This window comes from Grampus griseus (genome assembly GCF_964374135.1).
Source record: "Grampus griseus genome assembly, chromosome: 10".
Taxonomy (NCBI): Eukaryota; Metazoa; Chordata; class Mammalia; order Artiodactyla; family Delphinidae; genus Grampus; species Grampus griseus.
In genome coordinates this window covers 76067427-76095066 of record NC_139004.1, presented here as the reverse complement: position 1 = coordinate 76095066, position 27640 = coordinate 76067427, and the positions used below count along the sequence as shown (strand labels likewise).

At 40.2% G+C, this 27640-nt stretch overlaps 1 long non-coding RNA gene across 1 annotated transcript in view; it reads right to left on the bottom strand.

The window, feature by feature from the left end:
* Positions 1 to 1773: 1773 nt before the first annotated feature.
* The window catches only part of LOC309828608, a 49542-nt gene continuing 23675 nt past the window's right edge, over positions 1774 to 27640 (bottom strand). Inside the window, exons 2-3 of the long non-coding RNA XR_014297331.1 lie at positions 8653 to 8696; positions 1774 to 1876 (exon numbers count right to left, since the gene is read on the bottom strand). This is a non-coding gene — a long non-coding RNA (uncharacterized lncRNA). The remainder of the gene's footprint in view (positions 1877 to 8652; positions 8697 to 27640) is intronic.

Genomic DNA, 27640 nt, shown 5'->3' with positions numbered 1-27640 from the left:
GAAATTCCCTTTTTATACTCCCCCAATCACACTCCCCAGAAATAACCTCTGGAATAGTTTTGATGTCTTAACTTCCATGTTCTTTACCTACCAGACTTAGAAATGTCTCAATTTAACTGCAAGGCTTTACTCCCTTTCATGACAGTATTAATTTTGTTTTGGTTTGGTTGGTGCTACACTTATTGATTCATTCATTCCTTTAATTAAGGATATACTAAGGTACCTGCTCTGGGCCAGGTGTCGAGCAAAGTGCTAGAGATTCTTGAAGTGTCAGTGGTAGTGCCCTCGTCCCTAACAGATAATAATATTGTTTCATAAGAGCTTCATTACAGTCAGTTAGTGCAGGATGCTGTGGGACCGACCATAAGGGAGGGACATCAAACCCAGGTGATCTGGGAAGGCTTCCTGGAGAAAGCGATCTCTAAGTTGAGAACTGAAAGCTGAATAGGCATTAGGCCTGTGCAATGGCCGGATCTGTGGGACGATAGTGCACTAGGGATGATGAGAAGCTGGAATGAAGAGCACAGCAGTACAGGAGGGAGGGCTGAGGATGTTGGAGAGAGATGGTTGAAGGCTTTGCAAGATACACTAAGACATGTGCACACAGGGGGTAGATGGGCCCCCTAAAAGGATTGTAAGTAGAGGAGTGACATCACCATGTTTGTATTTTAGAAACCTCCATCTGGCTGCTACTGGGAGAAAGAATTGGAGAAGGGCAAGCCTGGAGGCAGGAGTGATAGGAGGTGGTTGTAGTAATCCAAGTGAGAAACAGTGTTGGACTCGATTAAGGAAGTGACAGTGGAGGAGGAAGAAGGAGAGAAATTCAAGAGTAGAGGAGGTCTTCTTTCTGCAAGGATAACTGATACCTGGAATAGGCCACAAAAAGTAAAGCCAGTTAATACAGGGACCAATTTTTCAAGTAAATAGCGAGGGCAAAAGACTTGATTGAAATTCTAACTTGAAAAATTAAACTAAAATTCACTTCAAAATCCCTACTTTAATATTATAAATAATTTTAAAGTTTATAATCACAATTATGGACTAATGTTTATGGTGAAGAATGAATCAGAAATTTGGAAGGCATAATTTTCAACACAAATTCTATCACAGTATGATAATGACATCTTTCACATCATGTTTAGGTTTTGCAATAAGTTCACAAGAGAGATCATTTTGGGGAAATATTTGGGCTTGTCAATTTCCCCAAGGGTATCTTCTTTTGCTGTTCAGATTATTTTCTTTTTGAAGTGCTATTATGTCATCCCCCTTACGGTCCCCTACCCCCCACCCCAACTGGTCACCAGTTTAACTAGGCCAGTTTGTCATTTGACAAAGGCTATGCCAGTACTTGGGAACACTTCTCCCAGATCACTTTGATTGACTTTATGAAACTGTATCCTTTAAAAGATTTTGAGTTTGTCTTCACAGTTGATTTGCTTTGAATTTAAAGCATAACACATGGGTATTTGTAATTGGAAGGGCATATTTTAGTCAGGGGTGTTATCATAAATGGTAAGTTTCTTAGTCAATATTTTTGTGTTATAATGACTTTTACTTTTCTATGCAACTTGTTGCCTATGGAGACTTGGGTAATGGTTACTTGGATAATGAGAAAACCCTATAATTATCTGTCACCTACTCACCAGGATCATGCCCAACAGGGAAACACACAACAAAGCTCTCCTCAGGAAGAAGAAAATGGATAAAGTCTTCATCTTCTAGGATGAAATCCTTTGTGTACATCAAAGACACAACAAAGGAGAACATGAAATACCTTCTTCAAGTTTTTCTCCCATACTTGCTCGGTGGAAGGTATTTTCTCGGCAGTGCTCACATCAAAGACCACAAGATTTGCTGGAAGGATCTCTGTCACTCTCTGGAAAGAAGCCCAAATCTTGTTACCAATAAGAGAGCATCATCTTACCCACTGATGTTTTCTGAAGGGAAAAAAATACCTTTCTCTATTTTCTGCATGGGAACATAGAGCTTGTGCCACCTACTCCTTGTCCCCCTATCCGTCTCCAACCAAAGGATCCAAGGAGATCCTGAATTATGCTATTGTCTTCAACCTCATAAAGATTTAATATCCTGGGTTCTGTGCATTGAGTTTACACCATTGTTAAAATCTTTTGACTGATGATGCATTGATTGTTTATCTAACTACTAATTCTCCCCCCTTCCTCCTTTTCTTCCCAACTGTCTTTCATAAATGTATATCGAGTACCACTGTGTGCTGGGAACTATGCTGGATGTTGGCACGCCAACGCATACATCACCTCAATACGATGGGAAGCATCATAGGGGAGTGACTGGATCCAATTTATGTTGAATGGGAATATTTCCCTCATGCTAAATCTTTATTCCAGCTCTGTAAGTCATGACTTGTAAATAAGCACTAGTTTTCATAGAAAAGCCTAAGAAATGCTAGCCCTAGCCAGACATTTTATTTCACCTTTGTTGTTTGACTTCTCATTCAATGTCCTTTGTTTGGTAGGGATCGTTGTGAGCAACAGCCGTTCCCACAAGCTCAGACTGGAGTCACAGAAGTGACTCTGAAACCATGGTCCTGTGTGCATGGTCCAAGCAGCTTGGGAGGCACACAGGGCCCAGACTATGCCTGGGAAAAACTCAGGGGATTTTTTATCACACCATAACACTCCTTCTATCAAAAGCAATCCTCCATACCCAGATCTTTTCCACCCTCTCCTCTGCTCACTGTTTCCCCCTTTCCATTCTTCTCCTATCTAGGCCACAGGTGTGCCAGCCCAGCCTTCTCTGCTCCTCGATCTTTCCCTTCCTCCCACACATACGTATCTATTTCTTTAGGAAAGCAATTCACCTCTGACCTGGATGCTCCCATCTTGCATCCCCACACCCAACACTTAACCACATGATCTTCAAGTAGGTTTAAACACACACACACACACACACACACACACACACATACACACACACCATTGCACTATAGACAGTGACCTTGGGGATAGGCAACAAGAGATGCTCCAGTTTGCAACCTTGGCCCTAGTGTCTCCTCTGCGTTCACTAACTCACTCATGTGTTCATTCACTGTTACTGTGGTTGTATCAGCTCCCCTAAAAGCAGAGCCTGAAACAAAGGCTTGGGTGCAGGGAGTTTATTTGGGAGATGATCTTAGGAAGCAGAAGTGAGGGAATGGGGAAAGTGAGGCTGGGAAGGAGAAAAAGCCAGTAAAGGTACATTATTGAGTTGAGTATTGCTGTGGACACCTGAGGCTCAGTCTCCAGGGGACTCTCTGAGGCACTGCGTACAACACACCTCAGAATTGTCCTTCTGAAGGATGGGAGGATGGGATATTTATCCACAAACTTGCATCCCCCTCTGGTTGAGGGTTGATCTTCAGGGCGGTCACAGCTCTCTCTTCTAAGCGAGCTCCTGCACAGGAAGCCATCAGCAGGCATGGAGCTGTCCACCACAGCTGCAGCTGAAGTCAGAGGAGGGCTGACAGCATTCAGCTTGGGGCACCACCCACGGCTGCTACAAACAGCATTCATCACAGCTGTACTGTAATCATTGCTTCTTGCCTGGTTTCTCCCATGAAGTAATGAATTCCACAAGGACAAGGACAGTTCCTTCATCTTTGTTTCCACAGTGCCTAGCACAGTGCCAGACTCACGGGAGCCCTTCAGGTTCCATTTGTTGAATGAAGGAAGGAACTAGTGAGAGAACAATAGACTGAAACTAGAAACCTGAATTCTAGTCCCCACTGGGTCACTAACTTCTGTGTGACCTTGACTATATCAAAACCTCACATACAGCAGTTTGGTTACCTATGAACTTACAAATTCATATTTAAAAAAAAATCTCAACATCAAAATGTTATTTTAAAAGGAGAAAATTTCCCATCCGTGACTGATCTTAGAATAAAATATTGTCTCCAACTTGATGGCTCTCTCTAATTCTAGGTTTCCATCCCTCCAAGGTGTAAAGATGAACACTGCTGAAGAAGTAAGGGTATGTTACAAAGTTAGTTACCCGAAAAATGTTTCGTTTCCTGCCTGAAGCTTGGAAAACCTTCAGTAACACTCTTATGTGAAGAGCGACAGAATGCTAATTTCCCACAGATTCATTATCACCATGAAATGAAATTTTGGAACACATCAGAGGTAAATACAATGTGCAAATGTAGAATTCAACAATTCGAGTTTTAGCTGCCTTGTGTTTTTACACCTCTGTCAACAAGATCCTCATTAAAGACTTTTTCCCATTATTCTACTTGAAAAGACGACTGGAGAATATTATAATATTCAGGATGGAGAGAGGTTCTTTCCAGTTAACGCTTTATGAAGGGAACTCATCTGTGTATATATTCCTAATTATTTTTTATCAGATCACAAATATTGTGCTCAATACTGTGCTAGGTCTTGGGGATACAATCTTGAAAAAATTCCTACTCAGTCCCTCCTCTTGTGGGGCTTACAGTCTAGTAGGGAAGGACTATATTAATTATTTTAAATGAGTATTAAATTAACATTACAAAATAAACACTTATGGCAAGGACACAATTTTATTAGGGCAAAATACACTGGGAATCATATGGCCTGAGAGGTTAAAAAGGTTTCTCCTCCACAAAGTGGGATTTGAATAGAAAGCTGAAGAATGAATAAGTAAGAGAAAGGGAGGACAGCATGTGCAAAGGCCCAGTGACAAGAATAACAGGATGCCTTGAAAGAAGGCCAGGGGAATGGGCGGAGGAGTAGGGTGTGAGTGAGACTGAGAGGTAAGCACAGGCCATACCAGGCAGGCCTGCTAGGCAGGTTAAGCATTCTGGTCTAAGAGCAATGGGAAATCATTGTTTGGTTTCAGCAGGACCTGCTGACATGATCAGATCTGCACATTTTTAACAGGGCCTTTTTTCCTCATCCTTTTATATTTTTCATAATTATATGAGAATTCAAACAAAAACATTTGCTTTTGCCTGAGTTATGCTGATAATTGCAGACACACACACACACACACACACACACACACACACACACACACACACTTTTCTTCCAAAAGAGGTCAGTCCAGTTTGTTCCAGTATTATCTGTACATCTCGTTCTCATTTAGGTAATATTTACTTTGTATTTCTCGGTGCACACTGCATTTACCCGATAACTAAATTCCATGCTGGGATGTCATGGGGAATAAATAGACAGTCCTATCCCCATATATTAAGTGTGCAAGTAAAATTGCCTTCCACTGCTGGAAAATGTGAGAACAACAGCCACTGCATCAACAAGATGGGTCCAAAATGAATCGTCTGGTGGTAACTGCGGGGCCTCCCTAAATGATGTCTGTAACATCTATTACCTCCCCCAAATTTCTTAGTATATCCAAAAATGGATTAAGTTGCTTTGACAGGCTCTATTTTTTATGAACCTCTTTGGCTATTACTTACTCTGTTATTTTCCTCAAGGTGCTCACGGCTGATTTATGATTTCATTTAAGGTTTTTGAGTGGTAGTTTGGATACGCTAACTAGCCCACCTTTTCCCGGATCTGCTTTTGGCTGCTTTATCTCCAACACTAAATCAGCCTGCTTAAATTCCCCTGGTACATAACTCTCCACGACAAACACTAGTATTGGAGGTACATCCTGCCTTATCCGGTTTGTTGAATATGTTCAAATGAATCCGATCCAACTCTGTTGATTTATAAATATTTAAATTCTATAAGTATTCTTTTACCTGCCTATTATTAATTCTGTTTCTTGATATTCCCAGAAACTCATTAATATTTGTCTTACTGAGCTCCTACTTCCTTCATTCTTTCTGTTAAAGGCAGAGACAAAATAGTAGTTCCATATTCACTGTTCTTTGCATCTTTCATAACATGTTCTCAACCCTGGTTTAGCAAAAGTGGCCTTTTTTCCTTGGACATAACATCCCATTGTAGTTTTAGAAGGGTTTGCCATAATTTCTTGCTTCTTTTGCTTCTTTAATTCTGTCCTTTCAGCCATCTCCTGGAGTTATATTTTCTTCAATCTGTGTATTCTTTCCCCCAAATTCTACACAACTGGATTTTTGCTTTTTTCCCCCCAAAAGGAAATATTTATCCTTTAAACCTTGTATATCAGAATATGCTTGCTGGTTATATAATAGCACCCAGCAGCCACTTGTGTGTTCTTTTTCTAGAGGATGTACTTGGTTGCCCACACCCATGTTTTTCCTTTCAATACAACAACACAAGTAGTAATCATTTAGTTCCTTAAAGATGGTTGGAAGCAGTCCATTAATTTCATAGCATGTCCATAAAATTGTTCTGACACCAACAGCAAGTGAATATGAAACCAAGACAAGGGGTTTCCAATTATAAGTAAAAAATAATAACACAAAGGGGAAGAGCCCAGGAATATACCTCATCAAAAACACACTGGAAATTTTAATGTGTTTTCAAAAGAGTACATATTGTTTACCACAAAAAAAAAAGTATACACAGTGTACCATTACATTTATGTGTTTCAAGAATAGGCAAAAGTGAATTGTGGAGATAGAAGTCAGAGTAGTGGTTACCCGTGGGGATGAGTAATGATTGGAAAGGTCCTGAAGATCCTGGAAATGTTCTATATCTTGATCTGGGTGTTGGGTACATGGATGTGTATGTATGTACTGTGTAAAAGTTGATCAAGCTGTATCTTTGTGAATAGTGCACTTAAAAAACTGGTACAAGCAAAGCAAAGCAAAGCAATTAATGTGTTTACAAAGCCAATTACTAAAAGCTTCAATAAATACTTGCAGTTGCTATGGACTATATCTGAAGCTACCTGAAATATTATTATTGTTAAAATTTGGTATCTTTGTTATTGGACAAACATTTCTGCTCAGTTGGCTGGTAGAATGAGAATAATCCTAGCTATTATTGCCTGAGTGCCTGCAGTGTGACGGCATTGTACCTACAATTTGTCGTCTCAATATAGGGAAGGTGATATTACCCCATTGTCCAGATGAGGATATGGAGCCAGAAAGATCTTCAGTAGTTGCCAAAGGGCACATAGCTAAGGAGAAGAAATCAGAGATTTAAACTCAGGTTTCTAAAACTCCAAAGCCTATGTAGTTCCTCCCACTCTATATGGCATCCAGGTAGATGATTATGAGTTAGTATTCTTATTAGCTTTTTTTTTACTGTAGGCAAGGAATTCTGTTCTGTGCAGCTTGTAAATATTCCTATCACTTGTTTTAGAAAATAAGTGCATGTAGATATATTGAAATGAGTTATAAATGATCTTAGCTGATGTTCATTGGTGGCTAGAATATGCCTGACTTTATCCGAAAGCATCACTTTAAATTAGCACAGGAAGTCTGTGAGACTCCAAATATTTCTTTTTCCCATTTTACAGATGAGGACGAGAAGATTCAGGTTAAAAGATCTGATCGCTAGTAAATTTCAACCTCTGGTAGTCTGACTCTTCAGAGCTCACACCCTTTACCAGTCTATTATACTGCCTATTAATGATTTTTGAAGAATGTAACTGAAAGAAGAAATAGACTGATCAATTTTTTAAAATCCAAAAACAATTTACAAGAACAGACATGAGTAAAAGGAGCATTTGTCAGATTTACATCCATTATTAAGATGAATTTGAGAAACAATATTGGTTTATTGGATTTTTTCTGCTGTTCACAAAGTTTATGAGCTCATGAGTTCAGTGATTGCATGGGAGTAGGCATTTTTGCAAGAGGTTATGCAATTGATGTCAGCGCTTACACGAGTGGTTGAAAGCCGAGGTTCCCAGCTCTACCAGTCCTCTGTCTATGGACTCGTCATCTAAGAAGACAGGTCCAAGATATCTATTCCTCTCTCTTGACTTGCTTTAATGACTATTTCTGGCACTTCCGTAGATGTCTTGGATTATTTCACTTTAGTCCTGTTATTTTAAAGGTATTTTCTTGTGCGTAGTAAAATCTATTTATATATTTTGGGTCAAATATAGTCTCTGTGGAGACTCATGTGGATGCTTTCGGTCTCCCCACATTTTTTGTATGATTTCATACACTATCAGATCATCATATTCTCCTGTTACCCGGTTACCACATCTTTATTTTTTGCCATTTCTCTCCCTACAGATTCGAAGCTTTTCACCGTAAAGGACTCCCCACCCTTACTTTCGGTTTCTAAGAGAAAATTCGCAAGAGTAGTACAACAATCAACTTTCTACTCTTCACCTACATTCATCCGTTGTTAACACCTTGCCACATTTGCTTTCTTTATTTTTCTCTCCCTATATCTTTGTGTAAATGTGTGTGCATATGTGTGTGTAATGTATATATACATAATTTTTCTGAACCATTTGAGAATTGGTTGCAGACACTGTAACAGATCCTTCAACAGTCATCTCCTGAGAACAAGGAAATTCTCCTACGCAACCAACAATATGCCATGACTATATATTTGGGGCATTTAACCTTAATTTAAGATCATCTAATATTCTGAGCATATTCAGATTTCTCCAGTTGTCCCAGTCATGTCCTTTATAACTTACCCCCACCAGCATCTTTTTTTTTCCAATCCAGGTTTTAACTGAGGATTCCACATTGTACTTAGTTATCATGTCTCTTTGGTTTCCTTTAATCTAGAACAAATCCTTAGGCTTTACTGTTTGATGAATAAAGGTCTTCCACTTTAAACATCTTACCTTCAGCATTCCTGATTTGTTTCATGAATTATTCTCCTGGAACCCTGCAAAAGTAAAATATTAAAATAATTCTTATGTACTCCGGAAAAGATGGAAATAATGTTAAAATACACCTTAGAATTTCATTGATTCTCTGTCGTTCATCCAGTAAACATGGTGGCTACACAGAAGGACACAGAGAAGAGAGAGCTACCGTCTCAGCCTTCGAGATGCTCAGTTTGTAATCACAGATGGGCCTAAAATCCTTTTCCGGTTGCAGACAATTTTGGTGTTTTGTACCAGCCTGGGTTTTAGAAAAGGAAGCAAAATTCCAACCAGACCCTTTATTGCTGAAGTCAGCTGGGCTGTTGGAAGCCAAGGCCACCACAAGTGGCATGATGAAGAAGAAAACAAATTGAAATGCAAAGTGTGACTAATAATGAAATATTATTCTTCCAAAAGTTACTGTTGTGACAATTTCTATTACTATCATACACAGTTTTCTTTGTTACCAGGATGAGCCTTCTGGGAAAGCAACTCAGGCTTCCTTGCAAAGCAAGGAAATTAGCAATTGTTCAACAACTACAAGGACAGTTGTGTGAGAGGTTGCCATAACAACATCATGAGGCTGTCTGTGTGGCTTAATTTCAGTCACATTGAATTGAGCTTGACGTCATGTTTTAAAATATGAGTCAATATTTGAGGGGTTTTGAAGAAAAGATGTAATTATGAATTGTATGGACTGAGTTTTATTCTGAATGCAAGACTGCCAATAGGAGAGTTTCCAATTTACTCTCCTCATTTCTGCATCAAACAAAAGCATTTTTCTATGAAGCAGAGCTTAAATGCTGTTTCTGGAAATCTACTTTCACTACAAAAAGAATTTGATAAACTATTAGGTTGCACATTGCCATTAAGCAAATCAATATTGGGTCTATCATCCATTAACAAATTAGTAGGAAATCTGAGTGTGTCTTCTCCGAACATTGAGGGCAATGTCAGCCATGAGCATTTTTGAATATGCATCATTTTATCGGCTAAAATAGAAAATCACCTTTACAACAAGATTTTTCTATTCTTATTGTTTTGAGGAAAATATAATAGCTAACATTTATTGAGAGCATTGGGTTACACTATATGAGTGACAACTTTTCAGTGCATTCTTTCATTTAATCTCACAGCAAACCTCTGAAGTAGGATTTTATATTATTATCTTCATTTACAGATGGGGAATCTGAGGCTGAAAAAGGTTAAATAGCACATTTGCTAAGTGTTGGAGTTGGGATCCAATCCCTGCACTGTCTGTGTTGGAATCCAGTGCAGATTCTGATTCAGTAAATGTGGGATGGAGCCTGAGTTCTACATATCTAATCATCCCCCTAGAGATGCCGATGCTGATGATCTAGGGATGACACTTTCAGTAGAAATTGTCTAAGCCACTACACAGTGGCTGTCATGCTTTAGTATCGTATAGAGTCTGTTCAGGAAATAGTTGTGGACCACGAGCAGTACATCTAGGGATCCTAACTACAGAAACACCAATTGATAAACTAGAGTCTAATTCTATTAAACTGTCTTTCAACTAGGATGTATCACAGCAATTTAGATTATAATTTAGGTGAAAATATGAAATACTTGTGCAACGCATGAATTGCAATATAAAATCTATGAACTCTTGGGTTATCTATGAAACCCAAATTGAGAAATGGCACACTACATGTTACATGGCAGTTTGTCAATCAGTTGCATTGAATAATCCACGTTTATGAAGTAACTATTCTCCCAGTTTCTCCCGGTTGCTGCTACATTAGTAAGAGAAAGGCTATTATTTAGAAAACCTCCCATAGATCATGATCCTTTCCAAGCAGTTATATTGGATTATTTGCAAAACAAATTTGGATAATCCTTATTTTACATGCTTCCTTTCATCAGTATATAAATAGGTAACACTACAGACAGAACTAGAAGGCAAGCCTTTCCATATTTGATATTCTATTTAGAATGTGTTATTCACGGAAAATTCTAAGAGAAAAGTTCTTATGCCTTCACTGATTTGTTAGGTTAGAGACCATGGCATGCTCTAAATTAGGAGTCTCCAACCCCCTGGCTGTGCACCGGTACCGGTCTGCAGCCTGTTAGGAACCGGGCTGCACAGCAGGAGGTGAGCGGCAGGTGAGCGAGCGAAGCTTCATCTGCCGCTCCCCATCGCTCCCCATCGCTCGCCATCACTCGCATTACCTCCTGAACCATCCCTCACCCCCACCGTCTGTGGAAAAACTGTCTTCCACGAAACTGGTCCCTGGTGCCTAAAACGTTGAGGGCTGTTGCTCTAAATGAGGGATGTAGCTTTATCGTTGATAGGCAGGTTGGTACAGTAACTTACTTCATTGATACTTTAACCTAAGTGACTGGTTCATTCGGAGAGAATGTTTACTTGAGGAAAAGAGCTGGGGCGGGGAGGGGCAGGGGAGAAAAGGGAAGGGGCCCCTGAGCTGGTGTAGCAGTGTGTGCACATCAATCTTTTTATTCATGCCCCCTCAAAGTGGTGTGGTATTTTGGTTAAAAGACTGATTCAGATGGAACTCAGTTTGCATCTTGGCTCTGACACCGATCAGCTGTGTGGCTTTGGGCAAGTCACACTGGCCTCACTGACCTCTTTGGAAAACAAGGGACCCCCCACCCCAAGTCCCCTTGGATCCCTTGCCATCGTCATAAACACGAGCTGCCAGTGGGTTTTCTCTCCCAGCACACATTCCCTCCACCCCAACCACTCAGCCCAGAACCAATGATTGACAGCTGTGGGGTGTAAACACTCCTGGCTCCCTTGCCTGATCAGGACAACTCTGAGTGTCCCACACCTACACTTTAGTGTGTATCATAATCCCAGGAGGGCTTGTTAAAATCCAGCACGCTGGGCCCACTCCAGAGTTTCTCATTCAGCAGGTCTGGGGTGGGGACCTGAGAATTTGCACTTCTAACAAATTCCCAGGCGATGCTGATGCTGCTGGTCTGGGGACCACACTTTGAGAATCACTGACCTACCGGATCTCCAGAGTTCCCCTGAGTCCCCCTCCTTCCCTTCCCTTCCCTACTGCACTTTCTCATTTCTCTCGCCATGCCTACTAGTCACAGAACATCTTAACACTTCCACAACCCAAACTAAGATAAGGACTCCCCTCACAGAGGTTTTAGTTCTTGTTATCAAAGCTTAGTCTCCTCATCTTTGAAAATCACTCATCTTGCATACCTTCCCACCACCCAAGATGATTTCATGATCTTTCACATAGGGTATATTATAAAACAATATGTAATTTACACTTTTCCAAAAAAATTATATTTTTATAAATACATAATATTACAATTTTTATATTTTAATATAAAATATTATATTTTGTACTTCAAACTACCTCTTTCCTGCAGATGTGATGTCTCTTCCCAGGGGAGCTGCCCCAAGCCCAAAGCCCAACGCCTCTTGGAAATCCCTAAAGCAGAGTGCCCTGGGTCATAGGAGGAAGAGTGCCCCCTTGGTTGCTGTGGAGTGTGCCTGGATAGGGAATAGTGTTTAGTTCCTTTAGCTCAAAGGGCGTTTACCTGGAGGCAGGGAGATAAGGTGGGTAGTGGTTGCCTTCTCTCCAGCATTTCATGGGAACCTGGGGCATCGGGGGACATGGCAAAGCTTGGCCTGTCTGGATCCTTGTGGTTTGCAAAGTATGTTACACTGAACCTGGGATCATCTTTGAACACTTATAATTTATTTATTTGTTAATAATTGCATATTAAGACAATCTTCTGTGATGGCTAAAACCAGGAGCTCTGGAGTCACATATCTGGATCACAATCCTGCCTTTACCATCTTGTTTGGGACCTTGGGTGAGTTTAAAGCCATTCTGAGCAATTCTAAGTCACCATTTCCTTATCCTTAAAGTGAGATAAAACTAATCCTCTCATCTGTAAAATAAGAGATTTTTTGTTTTTCATTTTTCACCTGACTGATCCATGTGAAGAGGTGAGTACATTCCCTGCAAGAGAGTAAGAACTCAGCAATGTTATCACTATTATTGTTTTTGTTATTTTCATCATTGTTATTGCTGGTTGTGTTGCTATCATTAGCACTAGTTAGGTGCCAATCATTAGGCAGTGGGATGGCTGTAATACTGAACCATAAATCCCAGCACCAAAATGAATGTCTAAATCCTGGGGAGCTGATGTATAATTTGAGTAGTCAGGCAAGAAGGGGGTGAAGAAATTGCTGAATGTGGTCCCTTGTGAAGTATCCTGCCCTGAGGCTCCAAACTGGAACCCTGTGTGACTGAAGTCAGGACCCTCTGTCAGTCCTGTTCCACAGCAGGGTTGATGTTGGCTTCCCCATGCCCTAGCACAACTTTGCATGGGCGCATTTCCTGCTAAGTGATATTTACCAACTCGCCTGGCTTCACGGAGTGATAAATGCATCACCAGTTGAGGACTTTACACTTGTTTGCAATTTGTAAACCAAGTTGCTATAGTAGGCATGACTGGCCACCTACAATCCCACAAGTGGAAGACTGATTGCATTTCATTATTTTCTTAAATCTTTGCTTAAGTTTTCTCATCTTGCCAGGGTGGGTCCAATTTTAACCTCGGTCATTACTAGAACACTTTTCTTCCCCATGTTCCCTCCCACCCTCTACCAAGGATGCTGTGCAAGGTCTCACATGATCCCAAAGAAAGCATGGGGTACCATTCTATCACGCTGCAGGACCTTCTCGGGCTTGGGCACTGGAGTCAGGGCAGAGGTAGAGCCTGGGTGCCTGGCTTCCAGCCTGCTTAAGCACCCCAGAGTAGTACTCTCTGAGATTTTGATGCCCCCAGAGTGCTGCCATGGTTGGGCTTTATGTCCCAGCTAATCGAAGTTTCCCCAACATTTGTCCTCTTCCCCATCTTCTCTGAGAAATGCTTCCCTCTTGCCTCTTATGACCTTTAAAGGTACTCCTCCACCAGCTCCAGAAAACCCATAATAATCATTTCAGTGACTTTGGGTTTCCACACAAGACAGGAATTGCTGCTGCCTTCAGACCTCCCCTGAGATAAGGAAGCCCAAAGTCTGGCTCTCTGTTTGTAAAGAGAATCATAAAAATATAGGAAGAACCTGCAGAAATGAATACCATCCCAAAATTATCCTGCAATTTTTCATTGGATTGGGTAGCTTCATTCATTTGCTTGATTTATTGAGAGCCCACTGTATGCCAGGCAATGCATCGGGCACTGGGGCACAGGAGTGAGCCAGACAGATCCTGCCTTCACGGACCATCTAGAAGCACAGTGGCAGGATACCCTGGTCTGTATCCAAATCCCACAGGTGCTGGAGACCACAGCCAACTGCCACTGCCAACTTGGCCGTATTATTATTTAATGTTGATGACAGTCATGGTTGCTTTTATTTCCTTGGGTGCCACTTGTGAAGGCAAAGCTTGTGAAGATAATTTGGAAAGTCACAACAGGTTGTTCTCAGGGCTTTTTGAGCTAAAGGTTCTGGCTGAGGTATGCTACTTTTGAAAGGTGGCACTGACTGATTTTCATCACCTCTTTGCAGAAGTCCAGCTTTACTTGGAGTTTTCTTGGAGAAACTAGAAGACTGAGGCCGATTATTAGCCAACATTTTCTTTCTCACCCAGAGGCCCCTGAACACTTATTACTGATACTCAACTATGTTTGAATGATTTTTTTTTTTTTTTTTTTTGCCCTTACTGTTTCATCCGGGAGAGTTTTGTTTCTTCAAGAGTCTGAGCTTCTTGAGAGCATAAATGCATTATTTCTTTGATTTACTCTTCCGTGAATACTTAAGGAGTAGAATGATTTGCATTTGTGTGCAAGTTAGACTTTGGGTGATTACCTTTTTTTTACCCTCCCATGTGCAGTATTCCATGTTACACATGTTACATTTATCTCCCTTGATCAATATTGCCCTTTTGGGCTGTTTATACCTAAATTGTCTTTCTGTGCCTGAATGATGATTTCATTTTACTTTTCAGCAACTGTTCAAGTAAATATATGAGGAAGTGACAACACAATTGGCATGCAGTAGATGGCTTGGCTGGGTTTCTTAAGTGGGAAAGTAGAAGAGAGAGAGGTAGGGAATCGACCAGCAACAATCTTCAGCTTGTCATTTCCTATTTATTTGTAGCCCAAATAGCACAGAGTCTATTTGTAGTGCACAACTGATACCTACTTGAGAATTAATAAAGGAAAACAGAGATGCAGTTTAATACAGTGTATAAGAACGTGGGCTTTGGGATTCTACGGACCTATGTGTCACTATTCTGCCCCTTCCTTGATGAGTACGCATAGGCTGGTCACTTTACCTCTCTGGTTCTTAATTTCCTCATCTGTGAAATGACAATATATTACTATCTACTTCAGAGGGTTGTTAGGAAGATGGAGAAAGGTAATGCACAGAAAGTGTCTAGTTATTATTATCCGTTAGGATATCTTTCTACCACCTACCAGACAGTTCACAAAGTTCCCAGAGCAAAGCTATGGAACATTAGAACACTCACAATGGACCTGATGCTTTGGGGCTTGTAAGGAGATAATTATTAAACTAGCTGATTAAAAGAAAAAAAACAAAACCAAAAAACCTTGGGTAATATGCATAACATCAACCTTTCTGCCCCTCCTTTCTCTTGCCTTGACGTATTAACGTAAAGTAGATGAGCTTGCCCTCTAGCTCTCTTCCACGTATTTTTCATTATTATGTTGAATATTTTGTGACTTCTTCAAGAATGATTCAATTCACCTGTGATGATTAACTTTCTGTGTCAACTTGACTAGGCCACAGTCCCCAGACACAATTGTCCCTCAGTATTCTTGGGGGATTGGTTCCAGGAACCCCTGCATATGCCAAGACCCATGGATGCTCAAAGTCCCATAGTTGGTCCTTGGTAACTGTGGTCCCACATTCACAGATTCAGCCAGTCTTGGATTGTGTAGTACTGTGCATATTCACTGAAAAAATTCTGCATAAAAGTGGACCCATGCAGTCCAAACCTGTGTTGTTCAAGGATCAACTGTATTTGGTCAAACCCTAATATAGACATTACTGTCAAGTAACGTCTGATTTAATTAGCACTTAAATCAGTAGACGTTGAGCCAAGCAGATTACCCTCTGTAATGTGGGAGGGCCTTACCCAGTCAGTTGAAGGTCTTGAGAGAAAAAAGACTGACTTTCCCTGAGGGAATTCTGCCTCCAGACTGCCTTCAGACTCAAGCTGCAACATCAGGGGAATTCCCTGGCACTCCAGTGGTTAGGACTTGCTCTCACTGCCAAGGGCCAGGGTTCAATCCCTGGCTGGGAAACTAAGATCCCACAAGCTGTGTGGCATGGCCAAAAACAAAAACAAAAACAACTCTTTAAAAAAGAAAAGAAAAGCTGCAACATCATCTCTTCCCTGGGTCTCCAGCCTACCTTGTAGATTTTGGACTTGCTAGCCTCCAAAATTATGGGAGCCAGTTTCTTAGAATAAATCTGTTGGTCTATTGGTTCTTTTTCTCTAGGGAACCCTGACTAATACATTATCATGTCCACCCCCACCTTTAGAAAATCTGATTGCAAACAGGTCAGGCAGACTTTCTATATGTCAATAAGACGAGGGAGAAGATGGGGCACAAGTTTGGCCTGCATCACCACCCCCTCAAATAGGGCCTGATAGCTGCACCCATGCAACTGAATCTTTGCTTCACTTTCAGAGCTGGGTGTGATGCTCAATCATCCAAGATGACAGATTCTCAAGGGAAGATGAAGCTTAGTACGCTTTCCTTAAAAAGGCATTTTAGTATGAATTTCAACAATAAGGGTTGGAGCAGAAAGATTTTCTGGTTAATTAAGTCAATCAGAATATGGCATTCCTGAAGCAATCTGATTAATCCACCGTTAACATATTTTGAAAAATATTCACAAGAGATTTTGAGAACGTTTAAAGGAAATTCTAATTTTGAAAGCACAAAAGCTAAGCAACAAACACAAGTTTTTCCAATATGACCGTGTTTATTTAATCTTCCAAAAAATCTGGCCAATTTCTTCCATTTCAGATTTTACTCTAATAGCACTAATTTATCACTTGCTCTTAAGACTAATTTTTCAACAGGTTTTCTCCACAAATGACTCAAACTACACTGGAATGGCTTGCATTTCAAGGTGTGTAATTGTTTAATATTTTCTTCAGAGGCAACATTTGTGCTTAGGTAAGCATGTCGAACTTCTATGCATTTTAACAATCCAACACCCACTTACTGGAGTTTCACACAGTGTGGTTAGCACTATGGCTAACATACTTCCTAGTTTCTTAAAAAAAAGTATGTATTTTTGATGTCTAACATATCAAAATAGGATTCATTTTACACTGTTAATGTAGCTTAATAGGATATGATATTTGCTGAAGAAAAAAAAACAAATCTTGCTCATCTTTTAATATCTTGTTGAGCTGTGCATGGCGTTTGAATAAAATACTTAGAAATTTACTTGGAGAAAAAAAAACCCACTCCCTTACAGCCTGTGTTTATTTTCAGGAAGGTTACCAGAATATTGCTGAATTTAGTGGGCCATCGCAACTACCCTTACTTATTATTGACTTTCATCAGTATTTTCTGCATGGGTTCTCCCGGGAATGTGTCTTCAGAATTTAGATGCAAATAGGATGACGCTAATATCTGCTTGACTGGTGGCTGTGTGTAGAGTTGAGAGAAATGCTGGCTGGTGTGTGTTATAATCACGGTGGCAGCAGTGGTGAAAAGCAAGTGGAGGAGCAAGGAAGATTATGTCCCAGGTTGGCTAGAAAGAGCTCAGTGAGGTGCTACTCAAATGAATATAGCTTCTCCTAGGAAACTGCATTAAGATCAAGAAGCAACCGAAGAGGCTGCACTTTTGACAGAGCAAAGATATATGTTGTATATTCTGAGCCCTCTAGGATTACTTATTTTAAGATAACATGCTTTTTATGGAAGCTTTAGAGAGTTAAATATAAAACAAACTACATTTCCCATGCATCTCTGTTCCAGACAGCCCCTCCAGTCCCCGTTGGCGGCAAAAGCGCTGATTTTCCCAAGCACTTGGCTCCATGTCAGAGGGAGGTAAAACTGGCGAGCACAAGAGAGATACTAAAATCCTGTGCCGCTGTGAAGGGTTATGGAGAGAAAAAGCTTATGTTCAGGTTTTCTAAGTCGTAAGGCATTGAGTATAAACAAGAAAAGAATTAGCTCTTCCAACATACACTGAACTAGGCATACTATACGTGCTCTTGACAGACTCTACTTGGCTTCTCTTTAAAAACTAGGTTGAGTTGGAGAAACTAATTAATTAAAACACACAGGGAGACCTTTTACTTTGCTTCACATATTTGAATTTGTTTTCCTATCTTATCACGGAAATAAAAAATGAGTTTTGGCTAAAGGAAAAAAATGCTTTGGGGGCTAAATGTGTTTGGTTATACCTCATTGTGTACTTTGCAAAAACACTGCAGTCATAATTTTCACATGAGTAGTCTGTTGTTAGGGAAACATGTTACGACGTTGGGAATGGAAAATTAAGAAAATCCTTGGCAAGTTGGAACTTCGTGTTCATATCATATTAGACAGGAGTTTTTTCCTCATTATTTCTCCTCACTGCTTTCTTCTGTTAATTCTGAAACTCTAAGTTTCTAGCTCTACTTTCAGGATTGAGATGACAGGATGTGGAGTGTAAGACTTGCACCTTCCTCAAATCAATTTTAGTTTCTGTCCTTAAAAATTATTGTTCATTATTTTTAAAAATATTGCATTCAAACTCTATTCAAAGAAGACATACAGATGACGAACAAGTACATGAAAAGATGCTCAACATTACTAACCATCAGGGAAATGCAAATCAAACCACAATGAAATATCACTTCACACCTGTTAGAATGGCTACTCTCAAAAAGAAAAGAAATAACAAGTGTTGACAAGGATGTGGAAAAGAGGGAAAACCCTTGTGTACTATTGGTAGGATTGTAAATTGGCACAGCCACTAAGGAAAACAATATGGAGGTTCCTCAAAAAATTAAAAATAGAACTACCATATGACACAGCAATTCCACTTCTTGGTGTTGGTGCAAAGAAAACAAAAACACTAAGTTGTAAAGATATATACACCTCCATGTTCATTGCAGCATTATTTGCAAATACCCAAGACATGGAAACAACCTAACTGTCCATCAGTGGGTGAATGGATAAAGAAATTGTGGTATATACACACAATGTAATATTATTCAGCCATTAAAAAATGAAATCTTGCCATTTGCGACAATGAATGAAACTGAAAGGCATTATGCTAAATGAAATAAGTCAGAGAAAGACAAATACCATATGATCTCACTTTTATGTAGAATCTAAATAAAAACAACAACAACAAAACAAACAACAAAAATCAAGCTCAGAGACACAGAGAACAGATTGTTGGTTGCCAGAGGCAGGCAGTGAGAGGTGGGAGAAATGAGTGAAGGTGGGTCAAAAGGTACAAATTTCCAGTTATAAAATAAATAAGACATGGGACATAATGTACTGCATGGTGACTATAGCTAAAAATACTATATTGCATATTTGAAAGTTGTTAGGAAAGTAGGTCTTAAAAGTTCTCATCACAAGAAAAAAATTTTAGAACTATATATGGTGAGGGATATTAACTAGACTTATAGTGCTGATCATTTTACAGTGTATACAAATATTGAATCATTATGTTGTACACCTGAAACAAATATGTTATATGTCAATTATACCTCAATTTAAAAAAAAAAGAAAAACTCTATCTTGACACTGAGTTTTTTGGCACGCCCTTAAATTTTGTTCCTGAGACAGTGCCTCATTTGCCTCACACAAGTCCTGCTGTGTCTCTGCTTGTCAACAGCCTTTGGGAAGAAAGCTTCCATATAGTGAATGGCCTATTTGTTCACCAACTAACTGTCTTCTTTGGTTGAGGGTTCCCCCTGAAGGCATTAAATTCCTGGCATTTCTTTTTTTTTTTTATTTTCAAAATTATTTTATTGGCAAAGTAAACCCGATGCTATTCTATGTAATACAATATAATGATAAAAGTTTTGAATATGAATTGATCTTGATTTGAATTCTGGTTCTGTCATAATTTTCTCCATGATTCAGGTAAAATTATCATCTCTCCAAATCTCAGTATCTTTCTCAGTAAAATGGGGATAATAGTAATTACAAAGTATTTTATTACAAGGTTTAATTGATACAACATTTGTTAAATTGCTAAATATGCCTACCACATCGTGTATATAATGATTTTAATAAGAACTGTGATCCATACACTTTAAACATTTAAAAATTCTTAGATTTGCCCTGTTCCTTACTACATAAGTATTCTTATTAGAAAATGTGTGAATTGGTTTTAAAAAGCATTTTTTTAACATCTTTATTGGAGTATAACTGCTTTACAATGGTGTGTTAGTTTCTGCTGTATAACAAAGTGAATCAGCTATACATATACATATATCCCCATATCTCTTTCCTCTTGTGTCTCCCTCCCACCCTCCCTATCCCACCCCTCTAGGTGGACACAAAGCACCGAGTTGATCTCCCTGTGCTATGCGGCTGCTTCCCACTAGCTATCTATTTTACATTTGGTAGTGTATATATGTCCATGCCACTCTCTCCCTTCGTTCCAGCTTACCCTTCCCCCTCCCCAATAAAGATGCAGATGTAGAGAATGGACTCCTGGCATTTCTGAATGCCTTACTCAAGGGCTACATAAGCTCCCCTGGTGTGGGAGAAAAGTCCCAGGCAGAGAAGGAGAGAGGCTGGGCCTCTGAGGTGGGAAGTGGTCAGCATGTGTGAACCCTGTGCACTGTAGTTGGGGTGGACCAAGAGGATCGGGAGTGAGGGGGGATAGAGTGAGGAGTCACAGAGCAGCCAATGGCCACTATCTAGAGGCATTATCTCATTTAATCTTCCCAATAACACCATGAGGTGGGTATTAGTGACAGCTGGGTGTAGGGTCAGGTGAGTGAGTGCTGAAAAACTCAGTAACTGAGATAAATTGTATTTTAAGGCAGCACTTTAAAAACTCAAAATTAAGGTCTGAAAATCATGCTAAATAAAATATCAACATTTTAAATAAAGACAGAACTGACCCTGGACTTGACCCTGACTCTCTTGCTTCACCCTAATGCCGGCCCTAGTTCCAATAAAATTTTATTTACAGGGGCTTCCCTGGTGGCGCAGTGGTTGAGAGTCCGCCTGCCGACGCAGAGGATACGGGTTCGTGCCCCGGTACGGGAAGATCCCACATGTCGCGGAGCGGCTGGGCCCGTGAGCCATGGCCGCTGAGCCTGCGCGTCTGGAGCCTGTGCTCTGCAACGGGAGAGGCCACAACAGTAAGAGGCCCGCGTACCGCAAAAAAAAAAAATTTATTTACAAAAAGAGGTGGCTATAGATTTCCAATTTGATTTCACAAAATATTGTATTAAAATGTGATTTATCTTGACTACTGAGTTTTTGACGCCCTATTAACTTCTGCTCCTGAGGCTAGAACTCCTGGCTTGGCACTAACATTATTTCTGTTTTACAGATGAAGAGGCTGAGGCTCAGACACATGAAGCAGATTGCTCTAAGTCACTTGGGTGACCCCAGGTGACTCCAGGGTGAGCACTATCAACAACCAATGCAGACCTCTCCCCACTTCAGGCCACCCCCCTAAACTTGCTCCTACTTTGGGTAAATTTGAGGTTAGTAGGCGCATAGCTTTGCTGGAAGAAGTACAGCAGAGTTAAACTGACAAAGCTGTTCTAGCTGACTGCTTGTCACACGACACATAGATGAAGCAAACTGAAAACCTGCCAGTTCTACAAAGGTTTATTGACCCGTCTCAGCTGCATGTGTTTATTTCACAACCATAGAGTAAAACCTGGGAATATGTGTGCACTATAAAAAGAGAAGTTGGACATTTTCTAATTTTTCAATATCTAATAATTGCACATAAATGTACCTGATTTTCCATTAGCTAAATGGGCTTGCCAAAAAGAGCTAATGAATATTGCATGGTTGAGTTCTGTCAGTTTTTCAAGGAGGGACTGGACATGAAATCATTTCTTTTAATACAGAGACAAAGACAAGTGACTTTGGAATTTAATGAAAGGCGCCAGATTGGAAAGCTTGCTTGAGCAGCCTTGCCTCCTCTTCACACGGACATGCAGAGGCTCTCAATATGGGTTTATGGATTGATTGACAGACTAACTGATGGCCTGTTGGGCACAGAGCTTTAGGATACAAAGCAGGTAAACAGTACAGGTTGGTACAAAGCACCTATAACACATCCAGCTCTTTTGTGTTTGGGTCCTTACAAATGATAAAAGTGTGGGGCAGGTTTTTTTCCTACTGAAAACTGTCAGATATGTTGTTATGAAATTCCAACAGACTTGACAAGAACTCTTCTGGACTTTCGGGTTTGGCTATTTTCATGGCAAGACTTAACTAGTGGTGGTCACCAAGTCTCTTCTTCATTGCTGACCTTACCGTGTCTTTGTTTTCCTGATGATTGGTGTGAAAACATTTCCTTCTTAATATTCAGACAGTGATATTTTTATGTTGCCCATTTGAATAGGCATTTAACTGCCCCTTTGCTTAAAATGATTCTAAGGTTCCTGAGAGAGCTGCTTTTGTTATGTTTCTACTGGAGATGCCAAAGTGGACAAATGTCCACTGAATGACCACAGGTTGTGTTTAAGACCCAGCTTCTTAGATGTGGGATGGCCTACAGTAATTATACATTGAGTTTCTAAAATTAATTTGAAACGTTGATAAAGGGACAGAGAAGAAATGAGTTCTAATGCATTTTAGGAGCATAAAATTAGAATGGTGTAGTTTGATTGACAGCAGTCTAATGTTATTAGCAATCCTTATCTAGTTTAAAAAGGGAGGGGTCATGTTTCTTCGAAGTCACAATCTTCATTTTTGTACTTTGTAAATTATTAACCATTCTATTAGAAAAATAATGAGAATCTGCAGATTAAACGGCAAGGGCATAGTTAGTAAAAAATGCCTTTTGATAATTTTGACCTTGGGAATGTGATGGGTATGGATTAGAAGTAGACTGGTTGGTTCCTCATCTTAGTTCTTTACACTGTACCATCAGGTAGGCCTGGCACTAAACTCAAAATAAGAACAGTAAGCCCTTTTCCATAGCTTAGAATTAAGGACATTATAAATGTATGGGAGGTGTCAGAATTAATTTAATTATCTGCTGAATGACTTCTGTGGGAAGAATATTGTGCTATTATTTTTGAGAACAAAGGAAATAAAATATAAGAGCTGGTCTATGCCAATGGAGAGTTTCCTGTCTGGCTAGGGAAACAAACAGAAGCATGTAGTAGATGTGCAATTCTTTTTTTTTCTTTTTTTTTTTTTGCCGTACGCGGGCCTCTCACTGTTATGGCCTCTCCCGTTGCGGAGCACAGGCTCCGGACGCGCAGGCTCAGCAGCCATGGCTCACGGGCCCAGCCGCTCCGCGGCATGTGGGATCCTCCCGGACCGGGGCACAAACCCGTGTCCCCTGCATCGGCAGGCGGACTCTCAACCACTGTGCCACCAGGGAAGCCCGATGTGCAATTCTATATAGCTGCAATACATATGGGTAAAATGAAGTGCTACATTGTATACTGGAAATAATTTGAGAATAACTATTTTTAAAGGTGCTAATTGTGATAATCATTAATTGAGTTTAAATGGAAAGAGTAACCGTAGTTAATCAAGAAATATGAAGTATGATTTGATATGCTTGCAATGTGTAGGGGACGTGCTCTTACCTTGTGGCACAGTTCTTTCTCTATCTCCCTTTCTGCTCTTTTTATTTCTGGCCAGTAAATGGTGAAAGTCCTCAAGACTCAGTCCTGAGTCATCTCCTTTTCTCTCTTTACTTTCTCTGTCTGGAAAATCTTATTCATGCCCATGGCTTCAACGACCTCTAATAAACAGATGTTTCACAAATTTACATTTTCAGCCCAGATCACTCCCCTAACTCCAAACCCATACACCCAACTGCTTCATAGACAATGTTTCTTGGATGTCTCAAAGGATAAAAAAGCATCTGATTATAATTTAATTATTTCCCAAACTTAGTCTCCTTCCAGTGTTTTCTAGTTTGGGAAATGATCCCAACATCTATCTGACTTACCCAAGGCAGATGCAAGCCAGAAAACTGGAGGTCATCACCGAAGCTGCTATCCTTCTTACTATATGTACTGTCCGATTCATCAAGGCCTGTCAATTTTACCCCCGTATATCTTGCAAATCCGACCAATTCACTCCACCATTCTGCAGTCTATGTTTTGTTCGTTTGCTACTCTCATGACATCATGTTTTCTCCCGTCATGACACCTAGTCATAGTTAGTAGATAGTTGCATCAGGCACATCTAGTTGCCTAATCATCATTCATTTCCACATTTTTCCTTAGTAACAAAACCTGAATTTTGTTCAGGTATCTGCCCTTCCCTATGTGACTTGGGGGAGGATGACCTTATTTCCATCTCACAGTAAATCTCCTTGCCAATGACTGGCTAAGAGATGGGTGCATAACCAAGTTTGGGACAATGAAACAGAAAGGTATGTGTACCAGGTGGCTGTGGGGATAGCATTTCTTGCTGTTAAGGAGAGGACTCAGAAGCAAACAGTCCGTTTTCTGCCTCTGCTGACCAGAATGAGCTGCCTCCAACAGCTTCCGTCATCCTGCTGCCAGCTTAGGGATGGAGACCACAGAAAGAGGTGGGCAGCATTGGGACCCCTGCAAGCAGGTGGAGTCACCTATGAGAGGTGGCAAATGTCCATACTGGTTTTGCCAATTTTCAGGTGAAGCTGGAGCTATCTTAAAGGACACAATAATTTCTCAACTGTTTATTTGATTAATTAAAAAAAAAGTTCCCACCCCTCCTCCCCAACTAGATTTTATGTATCTACATCTGATTTGCTCACTGTTGGATTCTCTGTATGAAGGACCACATCTGCACATAGTGGGAATTCAGGCAATATTTACTGAATGAATAAATGCCCTAGTCATGGAAATGACAGGTGAACATATAACAAGAAAAGTAGTGACACAAAACGATGTTTGATCAATGCCAGTGAATAGGAGGAGGAGCTTGAAAGAGAAATAAATCAGGGTGGTTCGGATGGCTGCAATAATCTTTGTAGGGGAGATAATCCCTGAGGTTATCTTTAAGCACTGGCTGGTTTTGTACAGACAGATAGATGGAAATAGTGACAGTGGGGGGAAAGTACACAAGAAAGGGATCCAAGGGCATAGAGTAGAGTAGGATTGAGAACATTTTGGTTAATGCCTCAGCTCACAATTTGAAAGACCTTGTGAATTGACAGACATCCCTGAAAGCTATTACATACAAAAAGTATGGACTACTTCTGAGAGAAAGAGAGAATCCTTAAAGATTTTTGAACAGGAGTGTATCCGGATGTTATGTATCTTGCTGGTACTTAACTCCTGGGTGTGGGGGGGTGACCCTCACTTCACAATATCTAATTATTAGAGGGAGAGAAGGGCCCTGTGTCCATGATTGTACAATTATACATACAATGGGTAATGTAATTAAAGAAAACTTTCCATTTTAAACTTTTAAAAGCATGTCTCTCAAGTTGAAATTGAAAGAATAATTGCATACGTGGTGTCTTACCTGTAGGCAGATTTCATAGTCATTCATTTTCAAATATCTGATGTCAGTAATTTAAGTAAGACTTCCAGAACATTATTCCTCTGTGCTACAATGTTGGGTACTCAATAATTTCAAATTGATTCATTGCTATACCTAATGAAAAAAATCATTTTAAGTACTCTACCTATTTTCCCTAAGGGAAAATGCTCGGGGAGCCCACTGTTCAATACTTCTCCTAATGTCATGACTTGATTTTATACATCTCTTCAATATGTTTTTAAGGGATTTGGAGTAGAGCTTTAAACATCTTCGAATGCTAGTTGGGAAAACTCATATATTTGAAAGTTAAATTACTTTGTGCCTTAAAAACAGGAATTTCACAAATAATTGTTTTTGGAATGATGTGTTTGAAATAGTTATAAATGCTTGCTATTTTTTGCCAGTTTCAGGACTTTTTAATATTTGCAATACGGTGACACTCTTTTAGAAACACCATATGTGTGTGTGTGTGTGTGTGTGTGTGTGTATAATTATATTTGTAGGCATACTTCTTGATAAAAAATAGTTTCAAACATAGAAACTCTGCCCTGCTTATTTTAACTATTTCTCATACCTTTATTAGTTTGACTCTTTTAGTTGCAAGTAACAGAATGGGAATTTGGCTAAATGAAACCAAAAAATGAAAGAAGGGGGTCTCAGAATCCAGGGAAAAAGCTGAGGCCTCAGGAGGGGCCAGCAGGGGGATAGAAGGGCAATAAGGGAGTGCAGGGGAAGCAGGGGGCAGAAAACAGTTTCGTGAGGACATTGCTGTAAGGGGTAAAGAGGCTCTATTTGTATCCAGTTCATTTGTCCTTCGGTTCATGATTCAAATTCCAGGGACAAAGAAAGGATGAGTATGATTAGCCTAGCTTGAGTCTTCTACTCACATCTTCTCACCAAGCCTGAAGTCAGTGGGGAAGGGTTTTCCCCAAGAAAAATTCAGCTGCTCTTGCCAAAGGAAGGTGTCCACTCATGGACGAAGCCCAGGTAAAAACACCAGATGTTATTTGTAGCACCCGATACCTGGGCTCTTAGATGTCATTTATCTCCAAATTTGTCTCTCAAATTCAGCCTCCATACTGGCTGCAGAGTGATCCCCATAAAACTCCAAACTGACTCTTTTTTAAAAAAAATTTGTTTTGGCTGCATTGGGTCTTTGCTGCTGCACACAGGCTTTCTCTAATTTTGGCGAGTGAGGGCTACTCTTTGTTGCGGTGCGCGAGCTTCTCTTTGCGTTGGCTTCTCTTTGTTGCGGAGCACGGGCTCTAGGTGTGCTGACTTCAGTAGTTGTGGCACGCAGGCTCCATAGTTGTGGCTTACAGGCTCTAGAGAATAGGCTCAGTAGTTGTGGTGCATGGGCTTAGTTGCTCCGCAGCACGTGGGATCTTCCCGGACCAGGGCTCAAACCCACGTCCTCTGCATTAGCAGGTGGATTCTTAACCACTGCACCACCAGGAAAGGCCCCCCAAACTGACTCTTAATCTTCCTGGCTTAACACTCTTCAGGGACTCCTTTTTTTAAAATTAATTAACTAATTCCATTGGAGTACAGTTGTTTTACAATGTTGTGTTAGTTTCTGCTGTACAGTGAAGTGAATTAGCTATATGTATACATATATCCCATCTTTTTTGGATTTCCTTCCCATTTAGCTCACCACAGAGCATTAAGTAGAGTTCCCTGTGCTATACAGCAGGTTCTTATTAGTTATCTATTTTATACATATTACTGTATATATGTCATTCCCAATCTCCCAATTCATTCCACCCCTCCCCGCCTTCCCCCCTTGGTGTCCATACGTTTGTTCTCTATGTCTGTGTCTCTATTTCTGCCTTGTAAACAGGTTCATCTGTACCCTTTTTCTAGATTCCACATATATGCATTAATATACGATATTTGTTTTTCTGTTTTTGACTTACTTCACTCTGTATGACAGTCTCTAGGTCCTTCAGTGACTCCTTAAGGACTTGGTGATTTTTCAGTGTCACTTTTCACATCTCTCAGCCTAGACCTGCTGTTCCAGCCTCACAAACTGCTTAGAGAATCTCTTACCTTAGCTTTGTGCTGCTGTTTTCCTGCCACGTGGATTTTCAGCTCGATTCCTGTCTGTATGTCCATCAGTGGGTTTACCACATGGGATTACAATGAGCAGCTTAAGGGTCTGTTTCTCGCAGGAGGTTTGTATCTCATTCATTTTTGATCTCTACGCATTGCACAACACCTGCCTTCATTATTATTTATATTATTTCTCAATAAGTTTTGCTGACCACATAAATGAATGAATGCAATGTATTTTTCCCTTACAGATAAT